The sequence below is a fragment of the Triturus cristatus genome, chromosome 7 (genome assembly GCF_964204655.1).
Source record: "Triturus cristatus chromosome 7, aTriCri1.1, whole genome shotgun sequence".
Taxonomy (NCBI): Eukaryota; Metazoa; Chordata; class Amphibia; order Caudata; family Salamandridae; genus Triturus; species Triturus cristatus.
This window is the reverse complement of record NC_140590.1, coordinates 1,541,803,557-1,541,825,058: the sequence shown is the minus strand read 5'-3', so window position 1 is coordinate 1,541,825,058 and position 21,502 is coordinate 1,541,803,557. Positions and strand designations below refer to the sequence as shown.

The 21,502-nt window shown below is 44.5% G+C and overlaps 1 long non-coding RNA gene across 8 annotated transcripts in view; it reads left to right on the top strand.

The window, feature by feature from the left end:
• LOC146812329 (uncharacterized) overlaps positions 1 to 21,502 on the top strand; it is a 431,626-nt gene that overhangs the window by 95,857 nt on the left and 314,267 nt on the right. For 5 of the 8 annotated variants that reach the window (XR_014965917.1, XR_014965914.1, XR_014965912.1 and 2 more), the window contains 4 exons: positions 14,743 to 14,824; positions 16,883 to 17,143; positions 17,951 to 18,007; positions 19,539 to 19,744. This is a non-coding gene — a long non-coding RNA (uncharacterized LOC146812329). Of the gene's footprint in view, positions 1 to 14,742; positions 14,825 to 16,882; positions 17,144 to 17,950; positions 18,008 to 19,538; positions 19,745 to 20,430; positions 20,561 to 21,502 lie in introns of those variants that run through there. The other 3 variants (XR_014965916.1, XR_014965918.1, XR_014965919.1) reach the window with 3 other exon arrangements.

Sequence of the window (21,502 nt, the reverse complement as noted above, 5' to 3'; positions counted from 1 at the left end):
TAAAGGGATAGAGTTAATTGACAATTTAGCTAGAATCCATCTACCATCAGAGTCCGACTCTTGTGTTAAGACTTTACATACTAATTTTTTATGACATAGAATAACCACTCCATTCTTCTTGTTGGTAGAAGGGGAAAATAGAACCGTACCCACCCACCCACGTTTTAATTTGAGAGACTCAGTCTCCGAAAGATGCGTCTCTTGTAAGAGAACTATGTCAGGATTGTAAGTAGCAAGGTGGGAGAGAATTCTCTGACGTTTGATAGGGTTAATACAACCTTTCACATTCCAAGAAATTACTCTGAATTTAAACAGTGAATAACATTATCAGAAGCAATAACTACAGCAATGGGGAAAAAGTGAAACATTTGTAAAAGATAGGTATAGAAAAGAATAGATACAAGAAAAGGGAGCTCAAGCAAGGTAAGGGAAACGAAGAATAAAGAAAGTAAGAATAAAGAAGGGAAGAGAGGGGAAAGGTGAAGAGAAGAAGATACAAGAAGAGACAGTACAAATCCATAAAGGACGACTGAAAGTAACATACCTGAAGGGAACACGGAGAGGATATCGGGGCAGTGGATGACGCAACAATACAAGCATGACCTCCCGAAACCAGGAGGACAATCCGACCGCACCAGGACGAAATGGGAAACACGACTCACATGAGGGAAGAAGGGAACACCTTAGTCGATCTGGGCAAGGAAAACAAACACAAGAATAAATGAATAAAAAGCGCTGATGAGGACAAGGGACACGTAAATAGAAGAATAAACAATGGACAATGGGATGTAGACAGCCCAAAATTGTGGGCAATAATAAAAATGGAAAAAACAAAGGTTGCGCAAAAGAGAGCAACCAGCAGGATTAATCAAAGACAGTGAGAGAACATATCAAAAAGCTCTTAAGAGTAAAACAGAGTGAGAAAAACCAACATCATAACAAGGCATGGCAATGCAGAAACATTATCAGGAACACCCTGTAAGAAAAAAAGGAGAGGAGCGTTCAGCCACTAGTAGAGGCGGAAGTATCCATGCCAACGTTGGACTGTATGTGAATAAAGTTTTTAAGCTCCGCAGGATCTTGAAAAGTCCAAGTCTTATTCTGATGAGTGACTTTGAAGGTACAAGGATGGAAAAGACCAAATCTGGCACCAAGAGCACGTAAGGGTGTACGAAGGCTCAAAAATTCCTTCCTTCTTGCTGCGGTAGCATTGGAAACATCCTGAGCAAGGAAAACTCTCTGGCCCAACCAGGAAACTTGGCGCTTGGCTCTAGCCACGGAGAGGACAAGGAGCAGGTCAGTGAACTTCAGAAAGAGAATGATAACACCTCGAGGTTTAGTTGCGGATGATAGGCGAGGACCAAGCCTGTGCGCCCTCTGAATGGTGAGAGAGGTGGTAGGAGGCATGTCCAGAAGTTTCGGAAGGAAAGTAGAGAAGAACGAGACTGGGTCATCGCTCTCCAAGGATTCTGGCAAACCATAAATGCGTAGGTTGTTCCTCCTATTTCGGTTTTCTAAATCCTCGGTATGCTGCTGCAAAGCAAGAACAGATTTCTCCAATGAGGTGATACGTTGAGAGTGAGATTGAATCTCCGAAGTCTGAAGTTCCACCACCGACACTCTGCTCTCGATAGTTGACCATCTCTCCTCAAAAAGTTGCATCTTGTTGTTGGTTTCCTCAATGAACGGACGTAAAGCCCGTATTTCCTCAAGTATTAACTCCATGGAGATAGGGGGTGACGGTGGATCCGGAGGAGGAGAGTCTTGTTTTAGACGTTTGGTTGACGTAGCAGAAGAAGAGGCCTTACTGGAGGTTGATTGTGTCAAGGAAGGACGACTGGACGACGTTGCCGCCATTGGATCTGCAGGACTGGAAGAAGGATCAACTGATGAGGAGGAGGAAGGATGAGCCGCCGAAGAGCCCTTTGAAGGCACGAAAACAAACTTTGGATTGCGAAGCTTGCCCATAAGTGCGCTCCGAACAAATCCCCACAAGTATCGCACTTCAGGGGAGCGTGCAACGCCGTCAGCAGAGGTTGAAAAGGCACATTAACAGGTCACAACGTTCCACTCAAAGACCCCACAGCCACCTGCACCCGCCACGCAGAAGAACCAAGGCATCCGAAGGAGTTGGCGCAGAAAAAATAAAGTCACTGCGAACAGCGTCTGACCATGATCCTCAAACCGCAGTCAGACCAAGGAGAGAATAAAAACTGTGTATCCATGAAGATAGACCATGAAGGGTTACAAATAAAAATAAAAATAAGGTGTTATACAGTATCTACCTTGGTCATGATCCAAGATTCCATGTTTCGTGAGGAGAAATGTAGCTGCGTAGGAATCATCGCGCCGAAAAACAAAATGGCGGCCGTTATGAGGTGCTCACAAAACGGCTTGAAAACGAAGCATTGAGGAGTCCCAGCGCGTTCATTTTAATTTCACCATGAACAGGACATGTTCCGACTACAGGAACCGGCAGGCAGCGTGTAATAACATTGCGTAAATTAACGCGAGGCGGAAGAAGTCGTCCCGATGCGGCGGAGCCCCGGACTCAGGCGGCCATCTTGAACGGCGTCCAAGCCACGCCCCCATCTAATTCTTGATGTGGCACGTTAGAGGAACTGCGTGTCCAAGGCAAACGAGCAAATGCACCGGCCTCCCCTTTCCCCCCACACCAAAGTCTGGGCAGTAAAATCCAGCAATTAGTACTGGGCTGCAGAGGACCTGTGCCGGTGCACCTCCTGCATTACCGTGCGCCCCTCCCTTACTGTAACATGGATGTTTCTCCACCACAGGGTCCTCGATTGACTTCATGCATTCTGGGAGGTGTAGTCCTGATATTTGGACTTGGAGTCGGTTGTTTTATTAAATGTCTTTGGTATCGCTCTCCCGCCCCACCTCTTGTTCTTTGTGTTCCTGACAATTTTCGGGCCTATTGCTCCAATAACTAACGTACTAAAGGTTTAGGCAGTAACAATATTCATGAATCTCAAAGCCTTTCTGGATCTTTTGTCCTGTCAAACCCAATCCTTTTTTTTTTTCTTCAAGCTATATAACTGGTTAACACGTGCAGAATTCCCACAAACCTTGGTAATACTCTGCAAGGGCCCAGAATGAGTAAAGTTGAGTTTTGGGGAGTAGGCACCCAGTTACTGCTTCTACCAACTTGAAGTTTTAAACCTTCTCTTAAGGTGTGGCATGAATCAATCGACCCCATGCTGAATTGGCGTTTCTTTGCATTAGTTGTCCAGCCACAATTGCTGGTCCCCTCTAAAGCTTCACTTTTACTGCATCATGTCCCTAAACGCTGTCACATTGGACAGTTTTTTTCCCCGAAAGTAATTCATTGTTTTCGGCAAGACTTAATCTGTCTGACACATGGTCGCTGATCAGCTTAAAATGAACAGCACTAAAAGAAATCCTAACCCCTTAAGAGGTGTTATGAACAAACCAAAGTGTTTGTGCTTTCCTCAAGCATACCCTGTTGCAGATGTGGACTTCATGCTAAAGGCGCTTGATCAGCACAGTTAATGTAACTGAAATAAAGACTGCAATACTAAAATGTTTTGCTGAGGTTGTGTAGATCTGCACACGATAAAATGCCTTGGCTCAGGGGCGTAACACAGTCCCTCCCCCGCAGCCCCTGCGGTGCGGGGCAAGCTCCAGGGGGCCCCCTCAGCACAGTGCTCTGGCCAGGAAGTTCCTAAATGCGGCCGGAGGGGGGCCCCTCCACGTACCTTGCATGGGGGCCCACTCAACTTTCTTTACGCCACTGCCTTGGTTGTGTGTTATGGGCACAAACATGCCCAATTTCCATGCTTTGGTAACAACTCCAACTCCCCCCTCAACTTATCATTCATAAGGCTCAACATTGTTTTCCTTTGTACAACCAGTATTAATTTCTAGCACAACTTTGACTCGAGTTGTCACATGTGAAGTATTTTACTTTACGGTTCATTGCACAGTTTCTGATACAATTATGCAGAAATGTATTATTTTAAAAACTTTGCTTCATGACCAAACACACACTTTTTTTTTTTGTCAACACATTGATCAGTCAACAATTTCTGCAGCACTGCAGAATTTGGTATTTGATAGTATTTTTTTTAATTTGGGGCTACTGGTGCAGCAAAGCAATTGATTCATAATAAGGTAAATAATATCACACTTGAGTTTGATGAATTCACAAATTACCCATATGGGCCGCAGTTTGCCTTGTACCTGGGAAAGAATTTCTCTCGAATACCGCAAATTATCCTCAGTCCAAAACACACTTGAAGCATTCAAATTGTTATCTTGGACATTAAGGGTTCTGACATTACCCCGGCTAATACAGGGTCTTTGTAGCAGCACCCGTCAACCCCTCTAAACTGTGTAGTAGAACATTGTTTGCTTGGATGCAGTGCTTCTTAGGTTGAGCCTGGGTTGCACATGCGCTGCACTGACAGGCATGCTGTACTCCAGTATGGACTTGATGCTCGCCCATTCTCCACCCATATTTTCCATTGGCTTGTGTCATTGTCCTTTGTAAATCATGGCTTCTGATTTGTTAATAGGCTTGTTAGTCCCTCCTTAGTACTTACTTGTTTTCATTTGTACCCTCCTATGAGGACTATCCCTTTCACTTCTGTTACACGGTATGCCTTATTTCATCTCTAGTTCGGGCTGGACTGCTCCCATGAGGCACAGGGTCCAGACTGATTTGCATATGGCTGGGTTCAAACTGGAATGGCATGGTGAGCAAAAAAAATTATGGATTTAGGCCCAGATCTCTGTACTGGGGTGAATGTATGACATTGTTCTGCATTCTGTCCATCAACTGTTGTTTTTGCATTATTTAATCTCTAAGAACTATTCATTAATGAGTGTCTCCTCCTACAGGTAGCGCATGCATTCCTGCAACTTTTTTTTTTTTTGATTTTCAAAAACCTTTATTGAGGTTTTAGACACAACCAGATTACAAACATTTGCACCATGACAAAATAATATGCAGTGCGATCCGATATACAAGATCGAAGGCTACCACTTACATGCACCACAAACAATATCAATGAAATAGGTCAGGAGGACACCAAAAGCAACGCGAAGAAATTATCAGGAAAGGCACTACACCGGGAGAGCATGGAGGGTGGGGGAGGGGAGCAGAGAGGAGGAAACTAATTGACCATCACTGGTGGCGCAGAGCACTGGCGGGGATCACGGGAGAGGTCGCCGGGTTCTGGGAGGTGTGACTTAGGAGATAGGAAACAAGCGGACCCCAGATATCTAGTGGGCAGGATCTAGTCGGCATTAGGTCCCAGAATTTAGACGGAAGAGTCTGGCAACGGGAAGCATCCTCCAACCAAAGGGCCACCAATGGTGCGGGTTGGCGACCCCACCACATGGAAACCCTGCGCTGCACAAGAACGAGCAACATAGCAATCAGTCTATCAGTCTACGGGAGGCATCTAGGCAAAATTTGACAAAGCCTAAGAGGCAAAACAGAGGGACGGGTGGGAGCAAAAATGACGTGATTTCAGAAATAACAGCGCATGCCTCACGCCAATAAGTGGAGACCTTGGGGCATAGCCAGGCAAAGTGGGAGAAGTCATCCGCAGAGCAGCACAGGCATCTGTCACTGGTAATGAGTCCTATTTTGTGCAATTGTGCAGAGGTCCGGTAGAGCCTGTGGAGTTATTTAAAATGGATAAGGCACAGTCGATAGGGGAGCAGCGTTTAATCTGGGTGCAGCAATACAGCCAGTCGGCTTGGGAAATTACGATCTCTAGGTCCGTCTCCCACACCACACGCGCCCTGTCGGTGGAGATGGAGGAAGCCTCCAGCGTGGAAGCATAGATTTTGGTAACCAATTTCTGTGGAGAGGGGGACATGTAGAGGTGATTGAGAGTAGCCATTGAGGGGCGAGGCTGGGGGAAAGAGGGATGGAGCTTCCTACAGACCGCCCGAAGCTTATAATAAAGTAGTGTCTATAGGACCAGAGTCAGCAGCTAGTGTGTAGAATGTGTTCTCAGGGTACAGATCGGACACAGTAGAAAGCCCAAAACGAGTGGCATGTTTCGCCCTCCCCGAAGATTGAAGAGGAGGAAAAGCAATGGGCATAGCAGCCGCAGAGATTTTCCGGAGTCGCTCTCAAGCCCAGCGCAGGGTCTCGACCGTGTCAATCTCAGTGCGCGGAGGACGCGCCAGGGCAAATAAAGCGGTAGAGAGCGGCCAAGGGGCAGCCAGGTCAGCCTCGACCGCGACGTGGGGCTGAAACAGAGTGGGATGGAGCCAGAAATGGAGAAAGCTGGCCTGGGTGCTGAGGGCATAGAGTTTGAGATCGGGGGCACCAAGACCACCGCGCTAAATACGGAGAATTACAATATATGCAATCCTGGGTTGCCGGCTGGCCCAGATCAAAGCAATCACCAAAGAGCGGAGTCTACTGAAAAAATGAGCGGTAAGGGGGATGGGAATATTAACAAATAAATATAAGCTCTTTGGGAGCACCATCATCTTGGCAATGGCCATGCGACTGGCTAGAGAAAGTGGCAAACGACTCCAAAGAGGAATATTAGACTCCAGCCAATCCACCGCGTGACCGAAGTTGGCCCTCCAGAGCTCATCGACGTCCCTACTCAGCCAGATCCCAAGATACCTAGTGGGCCCAGTCGCCCACACAAAAGGATAATCCGGATCAAAGGGCATCGTGGCATCGGTAAGAGGGAATAGCATGGACTTGTTCCAGTTCACCTGGATGCCGGAGTAGCCGCCAAAGCGTATCGCCTCACGGACCAGAGGACAGATTCTCCCGGGGGTCACAGACATATAGGGTGATATCATCCGCGTACATTGAAACAAGTAGAGCACGAGCTGCAAAGCTGATTCCTCTCTGGGTGTGATGCTGACACAACCGAGCCGCAAGAGGCTCCATTGCGATGGCAAAAAGCATTGGGGATAGCGGACAGCCTTGCCGTGTACCACGCTAGATGGAGATGGGATCGGAGATTTGGCTGTTGAGACGAAGTCGAGCGGTGGGAAGAGTACAAAGAAGTAGAACTTTTCATATGAAAATCGGAAGGAAGCCCAAGCGGAGAAGAAGATAAGAGGAAGGGCCACTCTAGGGTGTTAAAAGCTTTAGTAGCGTCTAACAAGGCCGCCACTGCCGGGAGCGTTGGGTTTATTTGATGGAGGATGGAGAAAATGGTCCAAAGATTAGGGGAGGTGGCACGGCCAGGAATGAAACCTGACTGATCCGGGCGGACAATGAGCGTCATGAGGGGCAAAAGGCACGAAGCAAGCAGTTTGGCAAAAAGTTTGTTATCCGTGTTAATGAGGGACAGGGGGCTATAAGAGTCCCTCGATTCAGGTGGTTTATTTGGCTTTAAGAGCAAAGTAAGTAAGGCCTCGTGAAGCGATGGGGGGAGTTGCCCAGTTTCAAAGGACTTGTTATACATGGCGCCAAGGTGAGGAACCAAAATAGGGGCAAAAGCCTTGTAGAAGGAGGACGGGAGGCCATCCAGGCCAGGGGCCTTATCACCGGGCATGCCATTTATTGCAGCTAGTATCTCTTCTCGTCAAGTAACTCCCGGTGGGGATTTACCTAGCCATAGCAGTTGGAGGGTGTTGAAATATTTATCAAGGACCTCGTGCAAAGGGACTGAGCCGGCCGTGTAAAGTTGTGTGTAGAATTTCTGATCCTCCTAGACCTCTCCATGGCATTTGATACCATCTCGCACTCAAAGCTCGTGGAGAGACTACATTTGTGTGGTATTCAAGGCACAGCCCTGCAATGGCTGCAGAATTTTTTGTCAGATAGACATCAAATTATTATGCTAGGACCCTATCTTTCACAGAAAATTCGCCTAGATAAGGGTGTACCCCAGGGCTCTTGTCTAAGTCCGACACTATTTAATGTTTATATGGCCCCTTTGGCAAAAATTGTAGAACCATTAGGGTTCCAGATAATCTCCTATGCTGACGATACTCAGCTGATGTTTTCAATCGGTTCTAACATAGAAGCTGAGAAAATCCGATTTTTGGCAGGTATGCTCGCCATCTCAAATTGGATGACGGAGAATTGCCTTCAGCTGAATCCTAGTAAAACTGAGGTTATGCTAATGGGGAAAGATTCAATCATTTGGACGGATGATTGGTGGCCGTCTCAGCTAGGAGTCGCCCCCATCCCCTCACAATCTGTGAAAAATCTTGGATTAAAACTTGATCAGACACTATCTATGAAATATCACATTGATGCTATTACTAGCTCCTGTTATAGCTCTCCTATGCGAGATTCTGCCCTATCTGCCCACCAAACACCGTAGAACTCTGGTCCAGGCTATGGTGATCAGACGCCTGGACTTTGGAAATGCACTGTTAGCTGAAGTAGGCAAGACGTTGCTTGCTAAACTGCAGGTGATCCAAAACACCACAGCAAGAATGATTCTGAATTGCCCGCCAGGTTCCCCCTCCGTCCCCTTGTTGAGAGAACTTCACTGGTTACCTGTGAGGAAGCGATCCAATTTTAAGATCGGCTGCCTCACATATAACGCCTTAAACGGCAAAGGCCCCTAATACCTGCAAAAGAAACTGACCAAACAGGTTTCTGGTCGTAACCTTGCATCTAACTCTTTAGCCCTTTTAAAAGTTCACTGTTTACGCCTTAGTCGCACTGGGGGCAAAGCCTTCCCGTACCTTGCCCCACGGTACTGGAACCAACTGCCTATTGCACTGCGTGAATGTACCTCATATACCGTCGTCAGGAAACAACTAAAAGCCTTTCTGTTCTGAATCTATGTATCAACCGGACTCTGGCTTCCACTCTCCTTTCACTAGGTAAGCGCTGAGATGCTCCTGGGTGAGTCGTGCGCTATACAAATTTACATAACATAACATGGAATGAAATAAAGTGCGCTTTAATTTCCTCGGGTGAAGTTGTTCGATCAGTACCGCCGTCACGGAGGGCGTTAATATAAGAAGCCGCCCGAGGCGGGAGAAGAAGGTTGGCCAGGGTTTTGCCAGGGCGATCGTCTTCACCAAAACTGCACGCCTGAGCCTCCCTGCCGAGAAAGGCAAGCTCTCTGTCGGCCTCATCGGCGAACTCAATAAGTTTCCCCCCCGGATCTGAGCGGGCTTTTCCGGATTGGGATCCCGAGCATGGGAAGAATCGAGATCCTTGATATCCCTTTCTAATTTGGCGAGGGTTCCACGTATGGATCGAAGGACTCCAGACTGCTTAGAGATGCACTCGCCACGAATCACGACTTTGAAACTCTCCCATAGCGTGGACGGCTAATCAACCGAACCCTCGTTTAGCTCGAAGAAATTTGTGATTGCAGTCTGAATTTCATTGCAAAATACAGAGTCACAGAGGGCATTAGGAGGGAGCCGCCAAGAGAAAGCACGGCAAGGAGTGTGGAAGGCGTAGGCCCAAGCGAACAGGAGCATGATCAGAAAGAGTGCGTGCCATGTGATCAATGGAGGTGAGCCAAGCCAACGTGTCCAAAGTAGTAATCCAAAGGTCCAAGCGGGACCAGCAGCCGCGGGAGCCAGTGACACAGGTACCCACGCGCGCATCAGGTCGAGTGAGTCGCCATGTGTCGTACAGAGCGTTGTCAGTGCGAATGGAGTTGAGAAGGGCGGGTCAAGGGAAGGGGAAAGCGTTATATTAAAATCTCCACCCCAGAGGAGCGCCGCAGGGTTGAGAACAGAGATGTGGTGCATACTTGTGTGAAGAAATCAGGGTCGTCAGTTTGGTCCGTACAGGGCAGCAAGTGTCAGGGGCTGGGCGTGAAGAGTGCCGTGGATAATTACGAAGCGTCCCCCAGGGACCACTAATTGCAACTGGACCCCCCATCTAGACCAGATCAGAACCATAGAGGCGGTTTTTAGATTTTGCAACAAGTTAGGCAGTAAACCCATTCGGGACATGTTAAAAATATACGGTAGCAAATGTTTATCTGTAGCTACTTGTGGCTCCTTGGTATGGGGTAATGCCAACTGTAATGGACTACAAACATGTGAAAACTACTTACTATGTTGTATGCTGGCTGCCCCAGGATCCACTTCAACATATATTCTGCACAAAGAATTAGACGCATTATATGTGACTGATCTAATTCAAGTGAGAACGCTTTGTGCTTGGCACAACATTTGGCGCAAGGAAGGTTTAAAATTTACTAAGGATGTTATCATGGAATGTCTAGCTTTAGAGAACACAAACAAGATACCTTGGCTAGCTTATATAGACAGGCTATTAAAGAGCATTAACGGAGACTTATTGATAAACCCCACAGTCATACTACAATTTGGTAAGAATGATGTGAAGAAAATGTATTTGGAGAGAGTAAGCCAAATAAGAGCCGGGATAGAGGAAGGAAAAGTTTGTGTACTAAGATATGCAGCTAAGACGGAGTAAATTGGCCCCCCAAACTATTTGGTAAAAGTTACAAACACACAGGATAGATTTTATTTGACATGATTGCGGCTGGGTATATATAGTCCATGAATTGGTGGATTTCCCTAAACTGAATAACTGGCAAAAAATAGAACACAAATGCCCATGTGAGGGAAAAGCCAACCAAACAACAATGCATTTGATGTTATTTTGTAAGTTTTACCAAGATATTAGTAAACAATTTTTACGTCCAATTTTTATATCACAGAAATTATTTTTTTATAAGGATGTGATGAAATTTATATGTACCCTTGAAAATGAATTAATCTGTAGTGCCATTGTTGGTTTTATAATTCGGGCCATACAAAGAAGGAAATCCTTAAAATTTTTAGACCAACTTATTTATGAAACAGAATGAAGGATGGTTCTGGATATAAGGTACTTCATGATTAAGTGGGATTACTTAATGATGTGGACTGATGAAGTTATTAACTAAAGATTATTGTATATTTTTATAAATGTGAATATAAATTTTAAACTGCAGGTACTTATATGAATCCAACAAAGATTCGAATAAAGTAATTTTATTGATTGGGTCTTGCATTAACAAGAGTTTGAGCTATTGGCATTGTAAATGACAATGCATTTTATTTATGTGTTAATTATCAAAACAGATAGCTATTGGCATTGTAAATGACAATGCCTTTTATTTATCTGTTTTGATAATTAACACATAAATAAAATGCGCTGTCGTTTACAATGCCAATAGCTTAAACTCTTGGAAATGCAAGACCTATTGCATTTTCAAATGCTTGTTCCTAATGGCCACTAAGCAACAGTGATCTACCAGCTTCAGATGGAAAACCGTGGGAGCTTCTTTAAAGTCATTTCCACTGGTGCATTTCATTAAATGTGTACAACTTTTTCAATGCAAGTCATTTGGGAAAAGAATAACATTCCTATAAAAATCTAACTCCTACATGCAATGATTATCAATTGCAGCCGTATGGCATACAGCTGCTGTAGCAATGTGGCCCAGAATTGGTCCTATGTACATTTGTTATCCTTTTTAGTTATATATGTCTACTTTGAAATATAGACTACTTATATAATTGACAACTATCAAAGGCCCAATCATAAATAGTGTGTATGGTCCTTTGTCTGCCAATACTCCTAAGAACTTAGAGCTGGAGTTTTCTGCTTTAAGGCACTGCCACTATGGAAAAGATTAGTGTTTGGGATTTTGTGGACTGTTACCAAGGGGTGGTTTATGGCTAAGCAGTTCCCTCTTTCGCCAGCATTGTCTCCTGCAGGTTACGTTGACCGGGTATGGTATTTCTACTGCAATACGGGGATTATTAACTGGAAGAGGCACCATGACCCATGGAAGAGACCTGCCCAACTTTTTCCCATTTAAGTGAGTACAGTTTTGAGAGTAGAATGGCTGATCTTCAGCTTCTGATACTTCACCCCTAGTGAAAAGAACAGAAATATATTGACAAAATGAACTCCTGCCTTTGGTCAAGGTGTGGCTTGGCTCCTCTGAGGGGAGCAGAAGAGGGCAGCAGGGTCAACGATATTAGAAATAGAGGTGCATTGGGTGTCTTGAGTACCTACTTCCCATGGGCAAGTGCTTGCATACTCAGATTGGTAGTAATGTACCGCTGCAGCGATGTTCTGGAACACTACCTATCAAATGAAGGTCTGGTAATCGGAGTGTGACCGTATTGTGTCCTTTAAAGCATCAGATGGGAGGGAGGCCTGGTGAATAGGACAATGTTTGTTAATTGTGCAATGCTTTAACAATCATTGAGCTGCTTTATGGCACCTGTATAGCACCAAGAGGTCTCGTTAATCAGACTTACTATATCACTCGTTCAATAAATTATTGGGGTAGGAGGAGGATGGGTAGGTTGGAGATGAATGTTGTCAGGTTGATGGTGACTATTAGATTACGGAGACCCTCCCCAACATTTTCAAGCAACCGGAGTACACTGCTTTAATCTCCTAGGCCTCTGCAGCATCTGCCTTGTCCACATCACCTCTACACATGGACTCTCTGGCACTTCTCTGGGTCTGAAGAGTTACAGCTCAAAGTGGGCAATTGCCCGGGCTCTCTTGGGAAACTAAGCTTTCGGTCTAGTTTATTTGTCTATCTAAACCTCTGTCCCTCTCTGCTTACTGCTACCTCTTACCTTGCCTGGGACCTCTATTTTTAGAGGGTATCTAAATCGTTTTTGTTATCCAGCTAAAATGTACCATTGAATTTCATGAAATGGCAAATAAACTTTAAAATTTGATCCATACAGGGGCCCACAAAAATGTTTTGCCCAGAGACCCCTGAAATCATTAAAATGGCACTACTCGTTTCTAGGTGTGGCAATTCATGAAGGCAGCTTAGCAAATGAAACGCAAGCTGCAGTACTGGCAAAAGCAAGCTGATTTATTCAAAAGGAGATCCCAGCATAAGTCCTTGAGTGCAACTGACACTGGACACTCCAATCCAAATACACTCCATCACCTTGGTAGTGACCTACCAGGTGACCTAGTATTTCATGTGCCCAGCTTCCACCCTAGGTCTGTGAGAGGAGGGTGTTGACTGGTAAGTTTCTTCTCCTCTATGAACATCTGCAGATTTCTATATTGTTTCCTCTGCCCTGCCCAACACATCCGCCTCATTTGAGGGAGCTCTGATTGCCTTGATCCTTTGAGCACTAGATGCTCTAGGAGCAGAGTTTTCACACTTGGTGGTACCTAGATGATACACATGGGTTCATCAAGGCACAATGATTGGGCTGCTGGGATAATGTGGTCCATGCCTTTGCTACTGCAAGAAAATAACAGCATAACCCGACAGCTCTGAACTCTGCCCTAGCCCATTGGTGCTTTTATTTCCTTAATCTGTTTTTCTCTCTCCTTCCCACTTTTTCGTGCAGCAAATTTAATTGCCTCTACTCCATCTTACTGCATTCCTTTGCTTCAAGTTTCTTACTCCTGTGCTCTCCTTTCCAAGCCCCCCAATTACTCTATGCTTAAGCCTCACTCCTCATCATATTATGCTCTTTCCTCTTCTTAAACATTCTTCCTTTCTTGATCCAACTCACTTTATCTATGTTACTCCTTTCTTTTAACTGTCCTCGCATTTTGATTTCTTATCTTTATTTATAATTCAGTTAGCTTCATCATCCTGTTTCTCCCCACACCATTGTTGGCCTTCTTTTAAGGCTGATTCTAGACTTATTAGCAGTTCTGCAGACGCTTGCATTTCAACATTTATTTTGAACTCACTACCTTAGTGGGCAGCATGCTACACAATGTAAGCAAGGGTCTGTGGAGGCATGAGTGTGGGAATTTTCATCTCCTAGCAAGGGAACATGAGGGAATCGTGCAGGCGAATGACCAGCCACTGCCCTGGGTTAGCTAACAAAATGGCACCATAATAGACGTGTACAGCGTTCGTTCACTTTTGTGCCCTGATGCCATTGCGCCTGCTGCACTATTGCTTATTTAGCTATTTTGTGGTGAGTCATGCTTGGTGAATAAAGCTCATGGTTCTCAGGGATCAAATTCAATTTTCCCTAATATTACAGGTTTTTATATGAAAATACTGGTGATGGTTCAGGTGGTCCCCCTATTCACGCCCCCTAATTCCCCCAATCCCATTCCAGATACTGAGCTGATTTGCTATGTTTCGAGATTTAGAAATCAAAATGCCTGACACAAGTTGAGATGGAAGTCATGGAGTCTGGTTTCAGCAAGTCCCCTTCTTGGAACCCCAGAAGGTCCTATTGTGCATTACATGCAGTTTTCAATAGGCCTATGATTGCCTGACGTACCTCAGGCTAATTTGCCTGCAGATTATAAGGGGATGTCTGGAGGAGCAGCCAGGAGACCTTGGCTGGTCGGCTGTGGACTGGGAAGGGGGTTGGTAGGGTAGTTTTTGCACATAATTAAAGAAATGCTAAAGTGAAGATGAGCAGGACCAAATGCAGAAAATGGCTGAGGGTATGATTCCTGGAGAGCTGTGGGATGGTTTAGAAATGCTGCATGTGAGGAGAATCTGAATTTAATGGGACTGGCTGGTTTTCATTCCGGTCGAAAGATTCTAGGCTAGAAGAGGGATCGACTATCTGGCCTGCTCAACACCAGTCGTTGATTCTTGTAGAACCTCAAGCTTCCTGGTGTTCATTGTAACTCTGCTCCCATCAAAACACTAGTTGACCATTATTCCCCTTTCAAACCTTAAGTGGTGAATTGCTACACTGATCAACCGCTAGTTGTCCATGCTATTGGCAACCTATCTCATCAATGGTGCAGCTTCACTGTATGCGGATGCTTTTCTCAACCTATTTCTGTCCACTCCCTAGGTGAGAGTTCCTGAAGTTACAAAAAGGACCTGATTTCATCCATGCTGTTCAGGAGCAGTACTGTGAAGGTCCACCGTCTCTGGTAAGTTGCATGCTGTGTGCGGCACAACAATGACTGGCTCCTCCATCATTAAATCCACTCATACATCCCTCTATTTACCCTTTTCTCACCATCTATTCACTGTTCCATCCTGTCATCTGGACACCCATCTATCTTGCCTTTCACTCATCCATTGTTTTACTAATCCATCTTTACATCCATCCTTTCACTCATACATATTTCCACTCTTTCCTACTTCCACCCTAGTTCATTATGAGCCTTTGTCTGCCAAGCTGCAGACAGACAAGGCCCATAAGGAACACCACTCCCTCTGTAGCTGCTAAAGCAGGGAGGATGGGGGAGGGAGGTGGGTGTGATGCTCTCGATGAAGTGGCTTAACTGCACACTCAAACTCTTAGTCCACTCATTTATTTTGTTGTCCGCAGCTGGTTCCTTCCTTTTCTTGAGCCTTTACAGTCGATATTTGCGCACTGTGTGTGCTCAGCTCAGCAATGTTTTCAAACTGAAACCAAATACAGTACTAACCATGCGTTGATGCCTGGAGAGTTCCCCCCCTACGCCCTTCCTACCACCTGCCCCTCTGTGATAATCAACATTGTTGCCACCCACTCCCTCCTTGTCCTAAATGACCTGTCTCACCCTTAGTCATTGAAGTGCATGGAGTTTTGCCACTCCTCCCAGGGCCACTGTTCATGCGCCCCAAATAAAACTAGATCCATGGAATTCTACTCCATCACTCCCTCGTGTAATGTCACTGCTCTAGCTTGTGCCTGCAGATTGAATAAAACCTCACACACCTGGTGCGTTTGTAGTAGGACATATTCAAAGTTCAGTAGAGTTCACGACACTGCCTCAAAGCAGTTATTTCCTTTTTAACCGCTATTTTATTTTCCCTGTTCTTGCTTCTTGCCAGAATGTGGCAGGGCAATGCCCCTTTTGCCCATGAACACCAGTCTCCCCTGAAGCAAACTGGTCTGGTAATTTAAATTTCTTGAAGAATCCTTGGCTTTGCATGGGCTACTTACTTTGTATTTTTCTTGAACTCTAGGAAAGGACTGAACACTCAAGCCATGGTAACTAACAGCTATTGCTAGAGCTCAGCGAATTCCATTGAGCACCATAGGTTTCACCTAAATTGTGCCAGTTATCTTAAGCAGTTCTCATTCGTTGACCACCCCCTTCTCCCCCCTCCAAGACTCAGGTTCCTAGTCGCTTTGTAGGAGCCATCTGATCTCCTCTGAACCACGGATGAAGACCACAAAGGCAGTTGTTGGAGTGCTTTAAAAAAATGAGTGTATGCTAATTCCATTAATTGACATCCATGACTGTTGCAGCGAGTCCACAGAGCTAGTACAAAGTCCACTTGCAGCTGTCAAAGCGAGCACTGTAGGTACAGGGCGGATAAGGCTTTTCTTGATTTTTTTTAAATTTATTTTTTAGAGCATTACAAACTGACAATTATGGGATGGTATGCCCATCTGACTCTATGTACCTCTATGCAGAAATTGCTCCCCTCGAGGCAACCATGCATTGGTGGTCTGATGGGTAGAAAAGTGCTTAGAATTTCTGCTGGAGGTGATAACAGTAGTGGGTGGACTCCAATTCAGTGGATTTTAACTCTCCCACTGACTACCTTAAATAGCTGGATCATTAGCCCCTGTGACCCCTCCATTTACCCCTGTGCCAAAATAGGCTCCACCATTGCAGGGGCTCTAGTATTGCTCACCCGTTAACGCTTTACGTTGAGAATGAGGGACCGCACCAGTTTTAATTGAGCAAGACAGTGGCACTAATGTCACTCTTCTGGGTAATCCAAAGGACAGTGGGATCTTTACAGACTGGCTGTTATGAAAGCACCATATTCCTGTTGGTGTTTTGGAAGAGCAGCAAAAGAACCATTCTTTCAATCTTGTGACTTGCCAAGTTTTTTTGTCCTCCACTCCTCAAGCCTATTTATCAACATTTGTATTTTCCAGTAGGATTTCACTACAGGCATCTATGCTTCCTTGCAGTAATCTGTATGAAAATATTAAAATTATAAATGTGAATGAGCTACCTTTTTGTCTGGATTCTTTCTAGGGCTCGGCTCTTCACCTGCTTAGCCTCCTACTTGTGCTGCTTCATCTCAATCTCTTGTCACCTGACCGTGGTTGGATGATCATCTGACCTCGTCACTGATGCAGGCTGTCATCAAGAACGACTTCGAGCAGACCACGCAACAGATGCTCCAAAGTACATTAATGGAGGATCTGAAACCCTGGGATTCCTTCCCATCTCTTAACTACTTTCCCAGTAATCGAGAGATCCTGGACTTTGACATGGATGATGTGTCTAGTGAAGGTAAAATTGTCCTAATCTGAATCTCCTGCATGGGATCACATCTTGCTTTCCACCCTCAAAAGTTTGCATGGGTTCGAAGAAGTGTTACTTTCTCAATACGTATACTTTGCATCATAATCTCATTTGGTGTACCTGTTTTAAATAGTCTGTATTTACAGGTCGTAGATTAGGACTGGTGCAGTTGCACTGGCTAGCTATAGCTACAGTTCCTTAATTCTGGGTCACCTTTAAATGCCTCTTTAGCAAAATACATTCAAGAGCAAATGTGTATTTGCTGTGCTCTTGCATATCTTCCGTTCTTTCTGCTAGTTCAGGGATAAAGATTGATTATTTTGAGTTATGCATCCTACATGGTCGACTGGTGGGGTTGATGTGCTTGGAGAGTTTCAGGCCAAGGTATGGTCAGTCTTATTGATGTCTGCCAAAAGGTTTCACAAACATTTTAAAAAATCCTCCTTGTAAGAAGTTTTGGTTGTGGAAGGATTCAAACATGTCCCATTTACTCGGCACACCCCACTAAAGCATGTTTTTTTTTTCTGTTTATGCTTCTTTGCTTAGAATAGTGAATAAAGTCTAAATGATAAGTTGTGTCTTCACCTCTGGGATGGGGCAGCACTGATCTACTTTACTTAATTCTGATTGCAGTTATTCTTTTAGCAAAGTCAGCATCTGAGCCTTCAGGTGAAGTATTTGTGAGGGGTCTGTTGGGTGTAGCGCATGGAGGGACGATGTGTGGTAACAGTGATTTTGAGGCGGGATTTAAAACCTGGCAGATTCAAGACCTCCTTTTGTTTGTCCTTTCACCAGAGCCGGTCTCTCAAACCCCCAGCACAGTAGGGGCGTCTGCCACATTGGAGGCTACAGGTAAAAACATTGTGAAGGGGAGGTTTTGGTAATAAGATAATGGGTTTTAGGCTGCATTTATTTGTCATGCAAGTCAGCAGATGTGGCATAATAGCCAGAGATGCCGGCTTTGGAACTGGGGACACCGGGTTCGAGTCTTGGTGTCGGCTCATCATCCTGTTTTTCATGGCAAATAACTTAATCTCCCCATGCCTAACAAAATGTGTCCTAGTGTAATGTAACTGGCTCTCATGTAAAGCACTCCAATACCTTCGGTCTGAGTTAAAGCTATATAAAACAGCAAAAGAAAGTTAGCCGTGTTCTATACACTGCAACTTTCCTGTCTTTTGTCCCTTTCCCTTATTGAATTTAATCCTAGCCATGCTTCCTCTCCTATTCCGCACCCTATCCTGCCTTAAAGCTTTGTATACCAGACACCCCAACTTGTGGGTTTTTACTCTCCCTTTCAGTGTTTATTACCAATGGCAGTAGAGTAGAACCTTTTTAGTATAGCATCTCTTAAGGTGGAGTGGGATTGTACAAATAAGTAAATTGTCCCAAAATGGGGACGATAAGCTCAGTATAAGATCTTTACGGAAGTGAGTTCAAGTGGACACTGACTTCCAGCTTGGAGTGGTCAGACAGAGTTGGTGCGCAATATTTCAATAAACTTATGGGTAGGTTGCAGAATTCAATACATTTCATAACTTTGCAGAGTGGCTCAAATGCTAATATTGTCTTTAAATTGTCAATCTAGGTCCCAGTTTCGGATCCCAGGCTGTAAGAGAAATGGGTTTGGTCATGGGATCAGGTATGGGGTGCGATCCTTGATGGCCTTACATAGTTTTCTGAAAGCCTCGAAGTCTGGTTCATGAGCACCCGAATGCAGGAGAACCCATAGTCTTCACTCTTGATTGCGGCACAAGAATGATTTGAATGAGGCATAACTGAAATGGACTATGGTCAACTGGGAACTGCACTTGAGGGGTGGACTAGATGGAAGTAGCATCGTGAATTAAAGCCAGTGTTCTTTTAACTTGCAAGAGTGATCATGCTCAGCCATTTTCATACCCGTTGAAATGTTGCATAGTAAATAGACCCCCTGTGCTACATGGCACCGCTGTATTGTCAACTCTACATCATGATCATGATGGCAGAGGTCTGCCCGTTAATGAGGTTCCTCCCTGCCAACCACTGATGCGTCTTTCTTATTGATAAACCTGGCTCTTCTGATCACATCCAGGTCCCTTAAATAGGTTCCCCATTTGCTTAACGTAAAGGCATTTCTATTGCAGATTCTATGCACTGAACACATTTATCGTCTTCACATTATCACGTCCAGAGGTAGTGCGGATATTACAATGGGTTTAGTCTAGTGTTAAGGTTGTTGTGATGTGTGTGGTGTTTTTTAAAATCTCTTAATCTTTTTGTTTTATAATCTGGATGTTATAACACCACCCCTTTAGCTTTGGGTTAATTGTTTGGGGATGGGTTGAGGAAATGCAAAGGGGTTTTGGGGATTGAATTAAACTGTTTTTGCTGATTATTTTAGGAACACCGGCAACAGTACAGGAGCAGTTGCGTCAGTTAAAGTAAGAGCGAGTGTGCAAGATGTGCAGGGATAGCGAGGTTTCCATCGTCTTTGTTCCCTGTGGCCATCTTGTAGTGTGTACGGTATATACCCCTGGATCAAACTGGTGCCCAATCTGCAGAGCCAGCATAGAGGACACTGTCAGCACTCATGTCCTAGACCTGTAGGTGAGTTTTATGTCTGACAAGTTTCAAAGTTTGTTCAAACATCTGGATAATGTACCTTGATGTCATTGCTCTGACCATGTTTGCGTTTAATGTGACCAGGTATACACCGCTCTGTAATGGTATTCAGCCTGTCTTTAGGGCTGGTGACACCCAGTGCAACATCTTCTTTTTTTTTTTTTTTTTTTTTTGTCGTTTGTGGTTTTTGTTTTGTTTTTTAGCCCCCCCTCCCCCACCCAACCTCCTTGGTACCACCTGGTAAAGGGCCCCTTATCTCCCCATAGCCCCTCCCTGGCATATTAATTACAGATATGATCTTTGCCGCAGGCATATTAATCCTCTGCGCTACTTTATGGCAAGTCAAACCTGCCTTTAGACCAATCAGGACACAAAAAAAAACTCTGCATCAAATCCTTTTAAATCGTAAGTTATTGCTAAACACCGCATCCATCCCCCACCTGAGATCAGCGCCCCTTCCAGGTCAGTCCCCAGTGCGGCCGCACCGGTTGCACTGCTCTAAAGCCGGCCCTGGTGGTATTTAATAATTTTTTCTGCTAGGAGATGTTTTCCACACGTGTCAGGATGTAGAATGCCCAGCTGGGCTTGATTGTGCTTTCATGACGTCTGCCTGGAGTTTTGGGTGAGCAAGTAAGTGCTCCTACTGAATATTCTGTCCTTTTGTCTTGCAGGTTGACACACTATGGAAAGCTACTGACTGGTCTCTTATACAAAAATATACAAAGTCCTTGTTTCTTGATGTGAATGAATTTGACAACTTTAATATTAAAAATATATCCAATATATGGTAATCTAATATATAATTAAGTTGTATTTAAGAGTTGAATAAAAAAAAATACTATTGCAGTTATAAGTAGTTTCCCTTGCGTTTTATCCAACATCCTGTATATAATGAGAATTGTATTCTGTAGTGCTCATATGTCTCTGATGGTCCTCTGTTCAGTGCAAGATACTACTGTTAGCTTGTGAATGTGAGCACCGACAACTAACCCACCGCTTGACCTAAGCAGGATGAGCACTAGTCCTTGCATTAGATTATTTTCAATCTTATCATGCGCTACTTGTACTAGTCCAAGTGTTTCTTTTTAAAAACAAAAAAAAATTTCTCTCTCCCAATGGCACTCCGTCTGTGTATCATCTCACAATTCTAGCACTGTTTTTTTTTTTTTTTTGGAGGGAGGATGTATAGTGCAAACTCGACCTAAAGGTATCCGAACCATTTACATGAGCACCAGTTTGGTTAGAGACGTACACATTAATTTATGAAGGCACAGGAGATAAAGTGATTTGCCCAGAATCACAGTATGTTGATAATCTCTGCCGAGACTCTAACCTGTTTTCCCAGCTTCAATAGTTACCACTCTAGCAATTATTCCACATTCTCTTGTTGGCCTTCAGTGTACAACAACTATGGGGGCTGATTTAAATTGGCCTTGCCCCTAGATGAAAACTATCTACCACCACATACAGTTATGGCCTAAAGTATCTCCCACTACTGGTTCCTAGGAGAATCATGCAACCTGCACAATCGTGTGACTAGACTTCAACAAACTGTAACAACTAAATTAAACTGGCTTTTGGACAATTCTGTGGTCTACCAGTTATTATATATCACATCCCCACTTAACAAGGTACACTAAGCAACCATTGTTAATTTGCATTCTGTTTGGCTTTGCAATTCCTTGTAGCACTTTGCAATGTGATTCTAATGCAATCTGTAGTGCCCTTATACACCAGTGATAA